The sequence below is a fragment of the Saccopteryx bilineata genome, chromosome 1 (assembly GCF_036850765.1).
Source record: "Saccopteryx bilineata isolate mSacBil1 chromosome 1, mSacBil1_pri_phased_curated, whole genome shotgun sequence".
Taxonomy (NCBI): Eukaryota; Metazoa; Chordata; class Mammalia; order Chiroptera; family Emballonuridae; genus Saccopteryx; species Saccopteryx bilineata.
In genome coordinates, this window is record NC_089490.1 from 9,499,364 (window position 1) to 9,519,866 (window position 20,503).

The 20,503-nt window shown below is 40.4% G+C and overlaps 1 long non-coding RNA gene across 1 annotated transcript; it reads left to right on the forward strand.

Annotated features, from left to right (window-relative positions):
• The first annotated feature begins 1,184 nt into the window (after nt 1–1,184).
• On the forward strand, nt 1,185–15,797 carry LOC136324738 (uncharacterized). Its single transcript, XR_010729135.1, has 3 exons — nt 1,185–1,382; nt 2,149–2,321; nt 15,776–15,797. It is a non-coding gene; the product is annotated as an uncharacterized lncRNA (long non-coding RNA).
• The last annotated feature ends 4,706 nt before the right edge of the window (nt 15,798–20,503 follow it).

Sequence of the window (20,503 nt, forward strand, 5' to 3'; positions counted from 1 at the left end):
CAGCTCTCATTTCTTCAGGGGCAGATGCCTCAGCCCACGAGTTCTCAAGGCTGAGTGACGAGAGGGGGCGTGAGCTTGGGAACTTTCTCACTGAGTCACCCCAATCTCCTTCCTGAGAGGGGACAATACATGACGGTACTCTGAGACATGGAACAAACTTTTTTTCTTTTTACTAAGTGAGAGGATGGGAGGCAGGCACAGACTCCCACATGTGCCCAGACTGGGATCCACCCAGTAAGCCCCCTACCGGAGTGCTCTGCCCATTTGAGGACGCTGATTCAGCAACTGAGCTATTTTAGCGCTTGAGGGGAGGCCACAGGGTCATCCTCTGAGTAGGAGGCCAACTTGCTCCAACCATTTGAGCCACAGCTGTGAGAGGAGAAGAGAGAGGGAGAGAGACAGAAGAGGAAGTGGTGGAGAAGGTTGCTTCTCCTGTGTGCTCAGACCTGGAATCCAACCCAGGATTTCCTCATTCCAGCTGGTGCTCTACCACTGAGCTCACCAGCCAGGGCTGAACAAGCTTCTTTAAGACCAAAGAAGTACATGATGGTGACCCTCAGTCAGGGGTCAAATCCAAGAAACTAGGAGATCAACCAACAGATTCTTAGTAAATTCAGGTTATGACCCATAGGGTTTAGTGTATGTACTAAGAGAACTGAGTACAAGTGACATAACAACCAATTTAAGGTGGTGGCCTGATTTCCTGCCCGGAGCCACTGAGAGAATTCTAACTCAGTGCTGTGGGCATTGAGTGCCCAGTGTCCTGAGAGCAGCCTCTTGAGACTGAGCATCTGCACCAGCTCTGTGCACAGACACTCTGAGCACCTGTGGGGCTGAGCTGTCAGAGGAAACAGCTCCCCTCAGCATCCTGGGTGCATTCTCCATAAACTGTACGATGAACAAGTCTAGATTGCAAAACATGGCAGAGGTAGTTTATACACACAGTCCTAACTCTGAACAAGATAAATACATAGATCTGAGAATGTTTCCTGTAAATCCCTACTGTAGACAATAGTATTAAAAGAAACAAAAGCAGGCGGAGAGACAACCGTTCTTAGAGGTGTGTGTGTGTGTGTGTGTGTGTGTGTGTTCACATGAGCACAGCACTGATATCTAGATCATACACGTGGCTTTATGGCCAGGTGAGGTCTCTATCACCGTCACAGGAATGAGGGAACAAAGTGCAGTCTGCAGTCCCCAGCTGCTCTCCACATCTGTGAGCTCCTCTCACATCCCCGCTGGGGCCGCGCAAGGAGGAGACCTCCGGGTGTCTGAGCGAAGCTTCTAGGTGGTGAGCTTCCGTGTTGCAGAAGAGGCTTTACAGGAGAAAGATGTCCTATGACCCTCAGAAACTGATACATTTCTGTTGATGGCTCAGCCAGGTAAATCTAAACAGAAAGTTTTACTATGGTGAAGAAGAGCAGTGTGTGTGGTGTGTGTGTTTATGCAGAACCTAAGATGTCAACAGAAACAATGAAAAATGAACAGAAAAGGGCCTAAATTTAGCATATTTGACCTTCATAATTTGACTATAGTGTTCTAACTTATTTCTCCCTTTAGAAAACCTTAAGGATTCTTCTAGAAAAGCTCTGATCCTCTCTGTCTTAAACACTAGACTGTAATCTTCGTCTCTCTGGTTCTGAAATCGTGTCTGGCTGGATCGCTATAGGTTCTGGGTCCCCTCTCTGTCCTGTGTCATCCTGACATCCCTCAGTTCTCTTACCATCAGTGTCTTTCACTTTCTATCGGGTAAGAACACTCTCACTCTCTTTCCCCCGCGCCCCCTTCTGGAATGCAATCACTCACCCAAATCCCATCAGGAATTCACTCAGGCAAACCTTCTAAAAAGCCAGAGTCTTCCTTACACTTTACAGCTTCTCACACTTTCCTCAGGAAGGAACTTGGGGGTGAGAGCAGGCCTGTGACAGACAGGGCGTCCTCCACTTCCCGGGGAGCTGCTGCCAGGGGAGGTGACCTTGGTCAAAGCCCACCCCTGACCCAGGGGAGAGGCTCCGCCCATCCTAACCCTGTCCTCAGTTCCCCACCGTGGGCCACGCCCAGACGCCAGTCTCCCCTGTGTCCTAGAAAGTGATGGAGGTCACTTCTCCTGAAGAAACTGATCCGGGACTTGATTCTGTTTGCTTACAGGAAGAAAATGAAAGAAAAACTGTTTTAATCTACAGAGGAATCAACAAAAAAGTCTTTGTGTTTCCATTTTTGCATTATAACTACTATTTCACCAAACAACACTTCAGCTGCACTTCTAATCATGGAACAGACACCTTCAAATAATCAAGACTCTAAGGAGCCCAAAGAAAACGGTGAGTTTAAACGTGAGTGAAGTGATGGGCTGCATATTTCGGGCACTGAATGTCTGAATAGAACCAAGAAGACTTTCTCATAGACTTTTCTATTGTGTCTGTAAAGAAAGTAGTTTCCACAGAAGGGCTCTCATAATCTCCTTCGAACATCCCATCACTCAGTGTTCACAGCAAATCCATGTTAACCCTGGGAATCAGCATTGGTGAGGACATGAGGTGATAGTCGTCAGAATTTGTCAAGGTACCAAACTCCAATTCAGGAAAATTGTTAAATAAATGAAAGATACTTAGTTTGTGGAAAAGAAGCCTTAGATTATGTGCGGATTATTTTAATTTTAAATATATAATAGACTATCAATTTTGATGAGCTGTTTAACTGAGTGGGTTTATTAGGCAGAATTAGAACTGATCTGTATGAATTGTAAACAGGTCAAATGTGTAAGGTCCTTTTATGGTTGTGACAAAGATGAATGATTAGCCTACAATGACACACCCACAAGGGGGGAGTGTTCCCTCACCCACTGGGGACATTGGCACAGGAATGATCACTGTGGACAGAGCAGCTGAGGAGATGCCGGGATCAGAGCAGTGGTGGGAATCTGGCTTTAGGGTCATGACTTCCTGCCCCTCTCACTGCCCAGGATAATACTTCTTGGAATAAATGCACATTCCTGTTCACCCAGCACGACCTCCCTTCAGTTTACTGCTTTCAGAAATGGGAGCCATCCTGCCCTCACCTGGTCTCCTGCTGGTTTCCACACACAAAAGAAAATATAATGTAGAAATTCAAGATTCAGTATCCTCCCTTTCTAATGACAATTCAATTATACTCTCAAGACTAATAAATTCAGCTTCATTTACTGATATTCAGTTATGCTCTTGAACATTCCACCTGGTATAGATCTCTTCAGTGTACAGAGCAGGTTCCATGGGACTAGCCAACAGAAACAGTGTGAACGGATGGGGCGTTTCCTGTCACTCCCCTGTCACTGTCATGAACCTGACATTTCATAAACATTGGAGAGAACGTTCTAGGTGGTCTCTGACACTTCTGCAACATCTCCCTTTTACCTAGTCACTTGAAAACATGTCATTTATTTTTCTCTTTTTTCTCAAAATAAAAAAGTGATCTCTTGACTATTTTTCAGTTTTGCTTAGTTTCTTTTTTTTTTTTTTTTCATTTTTTCTGAAGCTGGAAATGGGGAGAGACAGTCAGACAGACTCCCGCATGCGCCCAACCGGGATCCACCCGGCACGCCCACCAGGGGCGACGCTCTGCCCACCAGGGGGCGATAATCTGCCCATCCTGGGCGTCGCCATGTTGCGACCAGAGCCACTCTAGCGCCTGGGGCAGAGGCCACAGAGCCATCCCCAGCGCCCGGGCCATCTTTGCTCCAATGGAGCCTTGGCTGCGGGAGGGGAAGAGAGAGACAGAGAGGAAAGCGCGGCGGAGGGGTGGAGAAGCAAATGGGCGCTTCTCCTGTGTGCCCTGGCCGGGAATCGAACCCGGGTCCTCCGCACGCTAGGCCGACGCTCTACCGCTGAGCCAACCGGCCAGGGCCTTGCTTAGTTTCTTTATTACTCTTTCTCATTATCTTCATCATACTAATTGATTCTGAACTGGTCATTTTCAACTGATCTTAATTTTCAGTATTTATTTCTATTATATTTACAAAAGATTTCTATTTTTCTTTCAAAAGAACTTAAGAAAAAAAATGGTAACTTTTCTCAGACTGACGATCCTTTAGTGAGATATTTCATAGAAAAGATTTCTTTACCTCCCTGGCCAGTTTATTCAGTGGTAGAGTGTCGGCATGGTGTGTGGAAGTACCCGGATCGATTCCCAGCCAGGGCACACAGAAGAAGCACCATCTGCTTCTCCACCCCACACCGCTCCTCTTTCTCTCTGTCTCCCTCTTTCCCTCCTGCAGCCAAGGCTCCATGAGAACAAAGTTGGCCCAGCCACTGAGGACGGCTCCATGGCCTCCACCTCAAGTGCTAGAATGACTTCAGTTGCAATGAAGAAAGGGCCGAGATGGGCAGAGCACCGCCCCCTGGTGGGCATGCCAGATGGATCTCGGTCAGGCACATCGGGGAGTCTGTCTCTCTGCCTCCCCACTTCTCACTTCAGGAAAATACAAAACAAAAAAATAATACTTCTTTTCTTGACTGTTCTCTCATGTTTAATTTATTACACACCCTATCTTGGCTTTTTTTCCATGAATTTTAAATTTTACTATCCATTTTTATTTCTGCCTCGTAGAATTCTCCCATGTTCATCTTCCTTCTCATTCTCTACCTCTACCTTTCTCACTGCCCTTCCTTCATTTACTATATATTCTTAGGTTTCTTCTGTCTTCCAGATGAGTCCTATAATTTCACTTAAATGTTGATGAGATAAAGAGAATTGGGTTAAGAAAAATGTGCTTGTTTACATTCAAAAGTTCTTCTAGAAAACTTCCTTTCACTTGGGTTCTCCACCATAATCTCCAGATTGGAGTGCCCACTGTGCAGATGATAATATTCTAATTCTTCCTCTTTTCTTTTTTTTATTTAGTGAGAGGAGGGGAGGCAGAGAGACAGACTCTCACATGTGCCCTAACACGTATCCACCTGGCAAGACCACTGGGGTGATGTTCTGCCCATCTGGGGCATTGCTCCATTGCTCAACAACTGAGGTGTTCTTAGCATGTGAGGTGCAGGCCATGGAGCCATGCTAAGGACCCAGGGCCAACTCACTATAATCAAGCCATGGCTGTGGGAGGTGAAGAGAGAGAGAGTGAGAGAGGGAGAAATGTGATGAAGCAGATGAGAACTTCTGTGTGCCCTAATCGTGAACCAAACCCGGGACATTCACACACTGGGCGACATTTTACCACTGAGCCAACTGGCCTAGGCCAATATTCATATTCTTAAGGGAAGAGATTAGACATCAAATTATCTGATTTATGCTCTTTCTTCTATTGAACTTTTAAACATACTGAACATACCATAAGTCAAGTATAATCTGCAGACTTGCTAATCTACTTCCCTGAACCATATTCTCATGTGATACAAAGTATATAAATAATTTTACATAATTGTGCCAGGTTATTTTCTCTTTCTAACCATAGTAATCATTCTTCTTTCATTTGTATTAACTTAATATTAATATTTCAAAACGCTCTTCCTTTGGGATTTTTATTCATATGTTCTTCACTCAAGTCAATCTCGTATCTCTAAGAGGTCAGGTACTATTCCAAGAGAAGTCTACACCACTACTTAGTAATGCACCCAAAAAGTTATTTAACATTTATGTCCCCACATGTAACATGTTATTTTGAAAAATGTAGTGATGATTTCAGAGGAATATATTTTCAAGACATATTCTTTTTATTTTTAGAAATTAATTTTAACAGTGACATTGACCAATTAGAATACATAATTCAGACAAAACATCACCAAATCATTTTGACATTTAATTATGTTGTATACCTATCACCTAAAATAAAAATTGTCCTCCATCGCCTTTTATTTGTTTTTCTTTATGCCACTCCCTTCCCCTCCTCCTTCTCTTCCCTTCCCCTCACCCTGGTAACCACTACACTCTTATTTGTGTCCATGAGTCTCAATTTTGAGTCCCACCTATGTATGGAATAATATAGTTCCTAGTTTTTCTGGTTTACTTATTTCGCTCAGTATAATGTTATCAAGGTCCATCCATTTTGCTGTAAATGATCCGATGTCATCATTTCTTATGGCTGAGTAGTATTCCAAAGTATATATGTATCAAAGCTTTTTAATCCACTTTTCCACTGACGGACACCTGGGCTGTTTTCAGATCTTCGCTATTGTGAACAATGCTGCCATAAACATGGGGGTGCATTTCTCGTTTTGGATCAGTTCTATGGTGTTCTTGGGGTATATGCCTAAAAGTGGATGGCTGGGTCAAAAGGCAGTTGGATTTTTAGTTTTTTGAGGAATCTCCATACTGTTTTCCACAGTGGCTGCACCAGTCTGTATTCCCACCAGCAGTGCAGAAGGGTTCATTTTCTCCACATTCTCGCCAGCACTTATTCTGTTTCTTTTGTTGATGAGCGCCATTTTGACTGGTGTGAGGTAATATCGCATTGTGGTTTTAATTTGCATTTCTCTAACAATTAGTGATGTTGAGCATTTTTTCATATGCCTATTGGCCATCTATATGTCCTCTTTGGAGAATTGTCTATTCATTTCTTTTGCCAAGTTTTTGATTCAATTGTTTGTCTTCCTGGTGTTGAGAGTTACAAGTTCTTTATAAATTTTGGTTATTAACCACTTATCAGATGTATTGTCAAATATGTTCTCCCATTGTGTAGTTTGTGTTTTTACTCTGTTCTTATTGTCTTTAGCTGTGCATAAGCTTTTTGGTTTGATATAGTTCCATTTGTTTATCCTATCTTTTATTTCACTTGCCCGTGGAGATAAATCAGCAAATATATTGCTGCAAGAGATGTTGGAGAGCTTACTGCCCATGTTTTCTTCTAAGATGCTTATGGTTTCGTGGCTTTCATTTAAGTCTTTTATCCATTTGAGTTTATTTTTGTGAATGGTGTAAGTTGGTGGTCTAGTTTCATTTTTTTGCAGGTAGTTGTCCAATTTTCCCAACACCATTTATTAAAGAGGCTGTCTTTACTCCATTATATGCCCTTACCTCCTTTGTCAAATATCAATTGTCCATAGAGCTGTGGGTTTATTTCCGGGTTCTCTGTTCTGTTCCACTGATCTCTGTACCTGTTTTTATGCCGATACCAGGCTGTTCTGAGTACAATGGCCTTGTAGTATAACTTGATATCAGGAAGTGTGATATCTCACACTTTATTCTTCTTTTTTAAAATTGCTGAGGCTATTTATGTTCTTTTTTGGTTCCATATAAATTTTTGAAATATATGATCTACATCTTTAAAGTATGTCATTGGTATTTTAATTGGTATTGCATTGAATTTATAAATTGCTTTGGGTAATATAATTATTTTAATAATGTTTATTCTTCCTAACCATGAGCACGGTATATGCTTCCACTTGTTGTATCATCCTTGATTTCTTTTATCAATGTTTTATAATTTTCTGAGTACAAGTCTTTAGTCTCCTTGGTTAAATTTACTCCTAGGTACTTTATTTTTTTGGTTGTAGGAGTGAAGGGGATTGTTTCCTTAATTTCTCTTTCTGACTGTTCAATGTTGGTGTATAAAAATGCCTCTGATTTCTGAGTATTAATTTTATATCCTGCAACTTTGCTGAATTCATTTATCAGATCCAGTAGTTTTTTGACTGAGACTTTAGGGTTTTCTATATACAATATCATATCATCTGCAAATAATTATAGTTTTATTTCTTCTTTTCCAACTCAAATGCCTTTTATTTCTTTTTCTTGTCTGAATGCTTTGGCTAGGACTTCCAGGACTATGCTGAATAAGAGTGGTGAAAGGGGGCACCCCTGCCTTGTTCCTGATCTTAAGGGGATTGCTTTTAATTTTTGCCCATTTAGTATGATGTTGGCTGTGGGTTTGTTATAGATGGTTTTTATCATGTTGAGCTTTGTTCCCTGTATTCCCACTTTGCTGAGAGTTTTGATCATGAATGGGTGCTGGATTTTATCAAATGCTTTTTCTGCATCTATTGAAATTATCATGTGGTTTCTCTCCTTCCTTTTTTTAGGTGATGAATCACATTGATTGATTTGCAAATATTGTACCAGCCTTGCCTCTCCAGAATAAATCTCACTTGATCATGGTGTATGATTTTTTCCATATATTGTTGGATCCTGTTTGCTAATATTTTGTTGAGGATTGTAGCATCTATATTCATCAGTGATATTGGCCTATAATTTTCTTTATTTGTGATGTCTTTGCCTGGTTTTGGAATCAGAATTATGCTTGACTCATAAAAGGAGCTTGGAAGTCTTCCTTCCTCTTGAATTTTTTGAAATAGCATGAGAAGGATAGGAGTTAGTTCTTCTTTGAATATTTAGTACAATTCACTTGTGAAGCCATCAGGTCCAGGACATTCTTTGGTGTAAGTTTTTTGATAACTGTTTCGATCTCATTTGGTGTAATTGGTCTGTGTAGGTTTTTTTATTCTTCCAGATTGATTTTTGGAAGATTGTATGTTTCAAGGAATTGGTTCATTTCATCTAGGTTGTCTAGTTTTTTGGCATACAGTTCTTCATAGTATTTTCTTACAATATTTTGTATTTCTGTTGTGTCAGTTGTTATTTCTCTACTCTCATTTCTAATTTTATTTATTTGAGTCCTCTCCCTTTTTTTTCTTGGTGAGTCTAGTTAAAGGTTCATCGATCTTGGTAACCTTTTCAAAGAACCAGCTCCTAGTTTCATTGATTATCTGTATTGTTTCTTTAGCCTCTAGGTCATTTATTTCCACTCTGATCTTTATTATTTCCTTTCTTCTACTACCTCTGGCTTTACTTGCTGTTCTTTTTCTAGTTCTTTTAGATGCAAGGTCAAGTTGTTTATTTGAGCTTTTTCTAGCTTTTTAAGGTATGCCTGTAGTGCTGTGAACTTCCCTCTCAGGACTGCTTTTCCTGTGTCCCATAAATTTTGAGTTGATGTATGCTTGTTATCATTTGTTTCTAGGAATATTTTTATTTCTTTTTTTATCTCATTGTTAACCCATTCATTATTTAATAATATGCTATTTAGTTTCCAAGTGTTTGAGTATTTTTCAGTTTTTCTGTTGTGGTTGATTTCTCTTTTCATGCCATTGTGATCAGAGAAAGTGCTCGATATGATTTCAATCTTCTTAAATTTATTGATGCCACTTTTGTGCCCTAACATGAGGTCTATCCTAGAGAATGTACCATGAGCACTTTAAAAGAATGTATATTCTGCTGCTTTAGGGTGAAAGGTTTGAAGATATCTATTAAATCGAGTTGATCTAGTGTGTCCGATAATTCTGCTGATCCTTTGTTAATTTTCTTTCTTGAGGATCTATCTAGTGATGTTACTGGTGTATTGAAATCCTCTACTATTATAATATTGCTGTTGATCTCACCCTTTATATCCATCAAAGTCTGCTTTATATATTTATGTGCTCCTATATTAGGTGCATAGATATATATAATGGTTATATCTTCCTGTTGGATTGCTCCCTTTATCATTATGTAGTGACCTTCTTTATCTCTTACTATATCCTTTGTTTTAAAGTCCATTTTTTCTGATATATGTATTGCTACCCCAGCTTTTTTTTCATTTCCATCATCGTGAAATATTTTTTTCATCCTTTTATCTTCAGTCTATGTGCATCTTTCTTTTTAAGGTGTGTCTCCTGTAGATGGCAGCATATATATGGGTTCTATTTTCTTACCCACGCAGCTACCCTATGTCTTTTGATTGGATCATTTAAGCAATTTACATTTAAGGTTATTGATATGTAGTTGTTTATTGCCATTTTATTCTTTAAAACTGTATTCCTCTTTTGCTATATTATTTTTCCCCTTTGATCTGTTTACAACAGGCCCCTTAACATTTCCTGCAGCATTGGTTTGGTTGTAACCAATTCCTTGAGTTGTTTTTTGTCTGGGAAGCTTTTTATTTCTATTTCAATTTTAAATGATAGCCTTGCTGGATAAAGTAGTGTTGGTTGTAGGTTCTTGTTCTGCATTACTTTGAATATTTCTTGCCATTCCCTTCTGGCCTCAAGTGTTTCTGTTGAGAAGTCAGATGTCATTCTTATGGGGGCTCCTTTGTAAGTGATAGCCTTTTTGTTCTAGCAGCTTTTAATATTTTCTCTTTACCACTTATCTTTGGTATTTTAATTATAATGGTCTTGGTGTAGATTTTTTGGGTTTCTTTTTAATGGAGTTCTCTGTGCTTCTTGAACTTGTAAGATGTTTTCCTGCTTTAATTTAGGGAAGTTTTTAGCTATGATATGTTTGAACAAAGTCTTTATTCCTTGTTCTTTCTCTTCTTCTTCAGGAACCCTTTTAATGTGGATGTTATTTCTCTTCATGTTGTCACAGAGCTCTCTTAGAGTTTCCTCAGACTTTTTGAGTTTCTTTTCTTTTTTCTGCTCCACTTCCATGCATTCATTTATCTTGTCCTCAAACTCGCTGATTTGATTCTCAGCTTCATCCATCCTGCTTTTAATTCCTTCCATTGTGTTCTTCATTTCTGATATTATATTTGTCATTTCTGACTGATTCTATTTTATTATTTTAATGTTACTTTTTATATTTCCTATCTCTTTATTTAGGTGTTTATAATGACCATCTATTGTTGTTCTAAGGTCTTTGAACATCCTAACAATTGTTATTTTAACTCTGTATCTGGTAATTTGGTTATATCTGACTCATTCAGGTCCTTTTCTGGAGATTTCTCTTGATTCATTTTGTTGCATTTCTCTGCCTTCTCATTTTGTCTGTGTAAAATAAGGTTTTGGCCACTGGAGTCCACTGCATGTGGCCTTTGTGTTCCCTAGGTGTGGTCTGTCTGCAAGCCTGCCACCCCTTCTGCTGCTGCTGCTGCCTAGGGCATTAGGGTATGGGCATTGCCTGTGCCAGCCCACTGGGGTTGTTGCTGTGGTTTCTGCCTCTTTTTCATGGGAGGGGTTGTGATCACGTGCTTGAGTGTACAAGCTTTGGTGGCCTAAGCCTTTGCTCCTCCCCCACGGGTGGTGTTATGCTGGGCCCTGAGGGCAGGGGTGAGCACCTTTGCTCAGCTGCAGGTCTCCACCTGATACTGGGCTTTTGTCCCATTCCTACAGGAGGAGCCCATTCACAAAATGGCTGCAAGCCTTGGCTCCACTCGCTGGACAGGGCTGCATGCTCATGCTCATTTGTGGGACTCCACCTGTTCTGGGCTTTCGCTCCACCCCCGCAGGAGGAGCTGGCTCCTGTGTCCAGCCACAAGCTTCAGTTCCGCAGGCGGGGCATGGATTCGCTCCTGCGCCCTTGCTTAAGTATGGGTCTCCACACATTCTGGGGCTCATGCCCTTCCCCCGCAGGCTGAATTGCAGGCGGTCTGCAGCTGGGCTTGACCACTTTCACACGTTTCCTCCTTCCCTCCTCCTCCCCACCCAGGCAAGACCAAGTTTACACCTGGGCCTCAGTTGTGAACAGCCAGCTTCCACCCTTGCTGACAGAACTGCACTTCCCTGTCTCACCACCACCTGCCCTTGGGTGAGCCCTTAGCCATGTGGGTGGGGGTGCTGAAGGTCAGACCCTAAAACTCACTACTATAGTCCCAAAAGCTCCCTCCTTCTAAGCAACTCTGATCTAAGTACTGTGGGAGAGCTTGTTTGGCTGGTGTCCTGCTTCCTTTTGATGGTATTGCTGTTTCCAGGGGAAATATTCATTTCAGATTTGGGGAGTGACTCAGCCCAGAGGTTAGGATGGCTGTTTCTCAAAGTGTTTCTTCTGCCTGTGCCTCCTATATTACACTTTCTTTCCGTTGCTCTGGTCCTCTCCTTTCTCCTCATCCCCCGGAGCTCCGAGTGGTTGTGAGAGAGGTTTTCTGTGCGGTCCCTTCAAGAAGAATCCTGGGTCTGAGAAATCTGTCTCTTTCTCACAAACAGTATACTGGCTTGTTTTGCAGCTAAATACTGTCCATATGCTTCTTCTAGGCTCTGGGGCTGCTGGGTGGAGCTTTGTTCCTGGGGCTCAGGACCCTCCCCTCTCTGCTAAACTCATTTACTGCCATGCAAGTCTCTCTGGGTTGCCATTCGCTCTGGGGAGCTGGGCAGCTCTCTCCATGTTTGCATTTTTCCTACCATTTTCAGTGTGGCTTCTTCAGTGTTCCTTGGTTGAGGAGTCCTCTTAGTTTAGTCCAAAGTTGGTTTTTCCAGATGATGGTTCTTAAAATTAAGTTGTAATCCACTTTGGTTCTGGGAGGTGGGAGTTGGTACGTCCGCCTACTCCAGCGCCATCTTGCTGCCTCTCCTCTACAGGCTTTATTCTTGTGCACTGTTTGGTAAGCCACAGTAAACCACATGCACACCTAGCCCCCACGACTTCACAGTGCACAGAGACACCTGCACCCACCCACTCAGGCGCAGGACTCCTGTGGTCTCAGTCAAAGCTGGAAGTCCACTCAAAAGCCTGCAAAAGCCCCGTGGAGGTGCCCTTCCCAGGCAGTCCCAGACCCAAGGACCCTAGCCTGTGTGCACATCCCATGCTGGTGATTGTGCAGCTGGGGATGCACAGAGACGCTGACAACAGCCCACACAGATGCCTATCACTGATAATTTCGGGTTAAGCCATCCAGCCTGCGCACACATGCCCACATCAGTGGTGCCAGGTAGAGCCATTCACACACTGCCCGTGACCACAGAGCCGGGAATGCACAATGATGCTGATTCTGGTAATGACTCATTCAATGCTAACTCCATGGGCACCACACACTGGCAACCTTTGTCAGAACCTAACGCCTATGCTCGCCCCACGTCTTTGATCTCAGGCAGAGCTGGCGTGTTCTTTCTTCTGCTTGATCATTCACCTTAACCCTGCTCCTTCCTTCTGCCTCTGACCCTCTGCTTCACTCAGCTTCACATGAAAGCGCTCCTTCCTCAGATCAGTGAGGAGAGCAAAATACCCAGTTCTCCATCTTATTTCCTTCAGAGTGGATTATATATTCAGCCACCTTTTTCGCCCTATCATACTTTTGTCTGGTGTGTTTATATTTCAGGTGCTTCTGAGATATTTTTCTCTGCCTTTAGTTGTTAAATTTGTTGAAATTTCAAGGGGAGATATCAGGAACACCCCTCATGGCACCATTTCTCTGACGTCACTTGCAAGATATATTCCTTATTTATGGAATAGAAAAGACTTGGCCATGATGTAGAGACAACAGTTAGCAGATATAAGGCTTTTATGGCCTCTTAAGTACAGTTTTTAGAGAACTGTCTCATACATGTGTGCTTAGATATTTTTTTTCTAGGTTAAGGGAAAGACACCAGAAGGTCCAGTGAGAAACAGAATCTCTGACAGATGATCACAGTCCTGTCTCTTTCCTGCATTCAGCACCCATGAATATTAAGATATTCTTCATTCAGGAATGAATTAAAAGAGAAAGTCAAACATACTATGGTTAAGAGTGAGTTCATGGACAAAAACATAGAGGACGCAGCACCCAGACCCCTGACCCGTGTTACTGGGAGGAGCTGTGTGTCAGTACTCCTTCCACAGTGTGGTGACCACTCTGCACCATGTCACTGCCGCAGCAATCACACTCACTGGTGTGTTTAAAACCATCTAATGACCATACTAAATCTAACAAATGGAATAACAGAAACGTGGATATTGCAAATAGACCAAGAATACTTTCAGCCTAGCCTGTGGTGGCCCCGTGGATAGAGTGTGGACCTGGAACACTGAGGTTGTCAGTTCGACCCTGGACTTGCCCAGACATGGCACCCAGGGCAGCAGCTACAGCTAAAGTGAAACAACTGTCCATCCATATACTGCACTATTGCCTCCCATTTCTTCTCACAGTAATACTAATAAATAAATTCCTTTTTGAAAACAAAACAATTATTTTATAAAGTAAACATTAAAACTAATATTTTTAAATTGTTTTACAAAATTAACTCCAAAATAAATAAATTAACAAGTAAAATAAAAATGCCTGACCTGTGGTGGCGCAATGGATAAAGTGTGGACCTGAAATGCTGAGGTCACCAGTTTGAAACCCTGGGTTTGTCCTCTCAAGGCACATATAGGAGTTGATGTTACCTGCTCCTCTCCCCATCTCTCACCCTTTCTTTTCTCCTTTCTCCTCACCTCACTAAAATAAATAAACAAATAAAATTAATTAACTCCATTTTCGACCTTTTCATTTGCTGTGGAATACCTGCGGACAACCGTGAGCTCTGAGCTAGTGTGCAGGTGTGTGATTGTGGGGCCATGTGTGATATGACTTGTGTTTCTGAGTTCATCTGAAACATGGTTGGGTTCATTTTAAATTTGAATTAATCAGTACATTTCAATTCTCTTTGTGGGTTGTTTCCAAGAAATTGGCATTGACCTTCTTTTCCTTTTTCAGAAAAATTTAAAAAGCATTTGGTAAAATTGTTGATATTCTTTACTCTTGATCCACTTATACACATCTGGGGTATTTCACCCTGTGATATTTTCAGCCTTTTTATCCAATGCTGTCCTTTGGCCTGTCTGCTCCTAGGAGTCAACTGTCTCCCCCGGTCCCACCTTCTTGAGGCAGGGCTTTTCCTATTTAGAACTTTGCTCATTTCTGTCTCTTACCTGATGTTCCTTCCCGTTCCATCATTTCTCATTTTACACAGTTATTTCTCTGTAAACATTGGCTGCTTCTGCCTTGCAGTAAATTGTCACAGTTTCATTAAGACATTGGTGAGATGAAGAGTATCAAGCTGACAGATACATGATTTCTTATATATACATATATTATAGGTTTATATTAACATGTATATATATATGTTATATAACATGTATATATATATGAATTTATATGTATGTATTTCTGGAAAATATTCAACTTAAGACCTCTGTAAAGCATTCCATATTTGAGGACCCATTAGTATTCAATTGGTACTTCTCCAAACCCCTGAGAAAATAGACTCTAAGCTTTCTACAAAACGGGCCTCTGATTATTGCCTTTTCAAACCCTGTGTCATGATCAATATGTCATTCACTGGTCAGATGTGACAGAGTGGGGTATCACTCTTCCGCTGTCCCTGATTATATGACATAGATGTCCCAAAATATCTAAATATTTTACATGATTTTTTTCTGGCCTTTAAAAATATCTAACTGTGCCATTTTTTTTATTCTTTGACATTATGGTGACACCATAAGCAAATAAACAGTAATTAAAAATAAACAATTTATAGAATAATGAAGTGTCTTATGGCATGTGGAAAAGTGATACAGCTCTGATCTGTACTTTTTATGTGAAGGGTGCAAGAAAAATTATTGAGCACAATGTTTAAGAAAAAGAAAATTTAACCATTCATGCTTAATATTGTCTTTTTCTAACAAGTACAGTTACGTTTTTCTGCATAAAATTGGTCTTTATGTATATATCTCTTTAATGTACAGAGCAGGTGTCATATGACTAGTGCAAGAAAACTGTTTTGGCTAAATGGGCACCTCTATTGTATGCTTCCCACCGCTGGTTAAGTCCCTGTCTTGTCAGTGAATCTGTCTGTAATTTAAACTGAAAATGTGATCATCCAGTGACAGGGGAAAGCTTAGGGTTGTACATCCTAGAATTTCTGACTTAACTCCCTCTTCATTTAATTTTCTGACTTAGTAACTTGTGCACAAGGGTTATGGGAGGAAAAACAGTATTGACTCCTAAAGATGAAGTTTTTTTAAAACCCACAAATGTGGGTCAAAGTGTGCTCTATAATGAAGTATGAAGGGTTGGGTCCATTTCTGTTTACTTTCTTATCAATATTGTATTTTACATGAAATATGTTCCTTATTTCTTCAACTTTCTTTACAGATGAGAGTAAACCGAGGAGAGGTAAGTACTGCTAACCTCCTCCCTTGTCCTTCCCTCACCTGTTCCTTGTTCCCTGTCTTCTCTCTCAGTGATCATCTATCTATCTGCCTTTGTCTCCGTGTCTTGGCCATTCAACCCTGCTTAGTCATCTTCATTTGTTTTTTTCACTTCTCCCATTGTTACCCCAGCACTTACCTTTCTGTTGCAATCAAGGAGACAGAGCTGTTCTGTCAGATGTATTTTATGTAAAAGATATCGGGAAATATAGGTACTTTTAAAGTTTCTGAGTATAATTTTTCACCAAGGAAAGTAAGGTCATTTTATTAAGAAACTTCCTCACTGTCATTTCTTTCCCTTCGTCTGATTCACTTAGCTTCATTCAGGCCTGAGTTAAAACAGAAACTCAGATACAATAGAATTGAGAGCAAATAGCTGGACAAGAATTTTGTGAATAGATGCACATAAAAACATAATCCTGTATTGACCTATGAGAGCAATCTTTCAGTAACTGTTGTACAGTGGTTGTAGAAACTTTGTACAATGAAGGTACAGCAGTTAGAATGAAACACATACATATATATGCATATATATAATGTGTATATAAATATATACATACACATATACACACACACATACACACATTCAAAGACCATTTTAAATATGACACATATCTCATAGTGGTCCACATAGAGTTAATAGGGATCAAGAATAATTTTATTTTAAAATATCAGAATAAATATTTTAAAATTTTTACATAATTCAATAAATATACTTTATTAAACTATTTAAAATAGTTTTTTATCATTTTACTGAACTTATTGGGGGTGATCTTGGTTAATAAAAGTTTGCAGGTGGCAAATGCAGAATTTCATCACATCTTTTCTGTACGTGGTAGTGTGTCCCCAACCCAGTCACATATCTGTCTCCCTTTTACTTATTTTAAACCTTTTTGTCCCTACATATCACATGGTAGTTTTTAAATTTCAGTGATCATTTCAGTGGGATGGATTTTCAAGGTATATTCTTTATTCATGGAAAAATGAGACTTCTCCACGTTGCAGAAACAACATTAGCAGATGTTCGCTTTAGCTGGATCTTATTTACACTGTTTAGAAAACCTGTCTCATATGTGTGTGCTTGGATTTAATTTTGAGGTTAAGTGAAAGGCACAGTAAAATCCAGTGAGAAACAGTATCTCTGTCAGAGAATCTCAGTTTATTCTCTCTCCTAAATTAGTCAGTCAGGAGTATTTAGATATTCTTCATTCAGGATCAGATAAAACAGAAACTCATATAGGGTGTGGTTAAAAATCAACCCGTGGACAAAGCATGGAGGACGCAGCCCCCAGACCCCTGACCCTGTGTCACTGGGAGGAGCTGTGTGTCAGTGCTCCTTCCACAGTGTGGTGGCCACTCTGCACCATGTCGCTGCTGCAGCAGTGAGACTCACTGATGTCTTTAAAGTATCCAATGACCATACTAAGCAAACAAACAGAATAAAGAGAGTAACAGAAACATGAATATTTCAAATAGACCAAGAATATTTTCAGCCTAGCCTGAAGTGGCCTCGTGGATAGAGCGGGACCTGGAACACTGAGGTTGCCAGTTCGACCCTGGACTTGCCCGGACACGGCACCCAGGGCAGCAGCTACAGCTAAAGTGAAGCAGCTATGAGTACACACCCTTCCCTCCTGCCTCTCACCCCTTCTTTATGTAATGTTAACAATAAAAAATTACTTTAAAAATTTTAATTACACAACAAAATTCATATTTTAATAATTTTATATTATTTTATTAAAGTAACTCCCTTTCCACCTCTTTACTTACTGTAGAACACCAGTGGATAGTAGTGAGCTCTGAGCCCGTGTGTAGCTCTGTGTTTGGGGGAACGTGTGTGATTTGACATGTGTTTGTGTCTTCATCTAAAATTGATCTAATTTTAAATTTTAATTTAACAGTAAACTTCAATTGTCTGTTGGTTGTTTCCCATAAAATTAACATTGACCTCTTTTTTTTCTTTTTTTCAGGACATGTTAAAGAAAACATAGGTAAAATTACTGATATTCCTTTACTTTTGATCCCCTTGAAATCATCTGGTTTATTTCTCTCCTTGACCTTCCGGCCTATTTATCCAAATGTCCACTGTTGGCCTGTGCTCCTCCTGGATGTCCAGTATCTTCACCCCCCGTCTGAGACAGCATTTCTTCCATTGTAGCTCTGTCTGTATTCTGTTTCTTACCATCCATCCTTTCTCATTCCTCCTTTTGTCAATTTACAGAGTTATTTCCCCGTAGACAGTGGCTGCTCTGTCTTGCAGTAAATTGTCACAGTTCTATTAAAACATTGGTGAGGTGAAGTGTGTTAAGCTGACGGATACATGATTCTTAATATACACATATATTATTGGTTTATATTAATGAGTAAATATATGAATGATTATGTAAGTATTTCCAGAAAATATTCAAAGTTACCACCTCTCTGAAGTATCCAAGTTTAAGGGCCGATTATTACGCAATTAATACTTCCCAAACCCTTCAGAAAAAATGACTCCAAACCTTCAGAATTCAGTGTCTCTGTCCATTGTCTCCTCAAAGCCTGTGTCATGATGAATACCTTGTATCATTCACTGGTCAGATGTGAGAGAGTGGGGCGTCCCTCTTCCACTGTCTTTGGTCATATGACCCAGGTGTTCCAAGGTCTCTAAATAATCTACATAATTTTTTCTGGACTTGAAAAATATCCAACCATGCCCATTTTGGGGTGAGGCATTAGACAATTAAATTTAACACGGTGACCCTGGTCAACTAGAGTGCATACACTTAGAGAAAACCTCTCCACATCATTTGAACCATGTCCGTTTTAATTCTTTAGCTTTATTGTTGAAACCAGCACCAAAGGACAGCAGCACTTAACATTAAACAATGTACAGAACAGTGAAGTGTCTTAGGGCATGTGGAAAAGTGATACATCTCTGATCTGCACCTTTTATATGAAGGGTATGAGAAAATAATTGACCATGATGTCTCATAAAAAAGAAAATTAATCATTCAAAGCTTAATATTGTTTTCTCCTAATCCTGGTTACAGTCATATTTTTTCCTTATGAATGGTCATTAGGAATACATCCCTCCAATATATAGAGCAGGTGTCATGTGACCAGTATAGCAAAACCAGTTTTGTCGAGATATGTGTCTCTCCTGTTCGCTTCCTCATCACTGGTGAAGTTCCTAGCTCCTGTGTGAATACATGTGTTTTTATCTGAAAAAAAAGTTGATAGTCCACTGACAGGAACACTTAGTGTTGCACATCCCAGCATTTCTGACCTAACACCCTCATGGCTTTATTTCCTGATCTGGTTTCTTGTGCACAAGGGCAAAGTATTACCTCCAGTGAGTGACGTGTCCTTTGGAATCTCGTTGTTACTACTTTTGTAAATATGTGTCAATGTGTGCGCCAGAGTGAACTACAAAAGGGATTCAATTTCTCTTCTTCATCCAAGATAGTCTGATTTCACTTGGAATGATTTGTTCAGTTCTTCCTTTTCCCTTTCATCTGAAAGTGAACAGGAGACAGGTCAGTACCAATAACTCCCCTGTCCTTCCCTCACCTGGTCCTTATCCCCTGTCTTCTCTCTCAGTGACCATTTGCCTTTGTCTCAGTGTCTCAGCCTTCCAGCTCTGATTCCCCATGTTCATATGTTGTTCAGTTTCTCTCATTATGAGCCATCACTTTTCGTGTTGCAATCAAGAAGTCAAAGCTTTTCTGTCAAATTTATTTTATCAACAGAATATCTACAAGTGTAGGTAGTTTTAAATATTTTGCTTGTAAGTTTTCTCCAAGAACAGCTCAGGTCATTTGATTCAGAACCTCCCTCATTGTTATTATTATTTCTTTCCCTTCATCTGATTTATTTAGTTTCATTCAGGCCTGACATAAAACAGACACTTAATACAATAATGTTGAGAGTTAATAGTTGGACAAAAACATTGTGAATAGACGCACATAAAAACCTAACCCTGCATTTACGTATACGAGCAGAGACTTAGCCTTGCCTGTGGTGGCCCCGTGGACAGAGCATGGACCTGAAACACTGAGGTGGCCAGTTCGACCCTGGACTTGCCCGGACACGGCACACAGGGCAGCAGCTACAGCTACAGTGAAGCAGCTATGAGTCCACATGCTTTTCTCCTACCTCCCATTTATTTTCTCTATGATATTAAAAAATAAAATCTCTTCAAAAAAAGATAATTTATAAATTAGACAGCAAAAACAATATTTTAAAAATTTTCTATTATTTTACTAAATTAACCTCATTTTCCATAATTTCCTGTATGTAGAAATACCTGTGGACAATAGTGAGCACTGAGCTTGTATGTAGATGTGTGTTGGGGCGGGCGTTTGTGATCTGTTGATTTGGTGGTTCATCTGAAATGCGGTCAGTTTAATTTTAAATTAAACTTGATCAGTGAATTTGAATTCTCTTTGTGGTTCTTTCTCATAAAATTGACATTGACTTTTTCTTTTCTTTATTTTTCAGAAATATTTGAAGAAAATAAAGGTAAAATTACACTTTATCGAGATGGGGGGCTCTACTGGCTGCTTCCCATCACTGGTTAAGTCACTGTCTCGTGTGGGAATGAATTTTTGGTCTGAAAAAGGTGACAGTGCAGTGACAGGGGAATGCTTAGTGTTGCCCATTCCAAAATGTCTGACCTAACACTATCATAGTT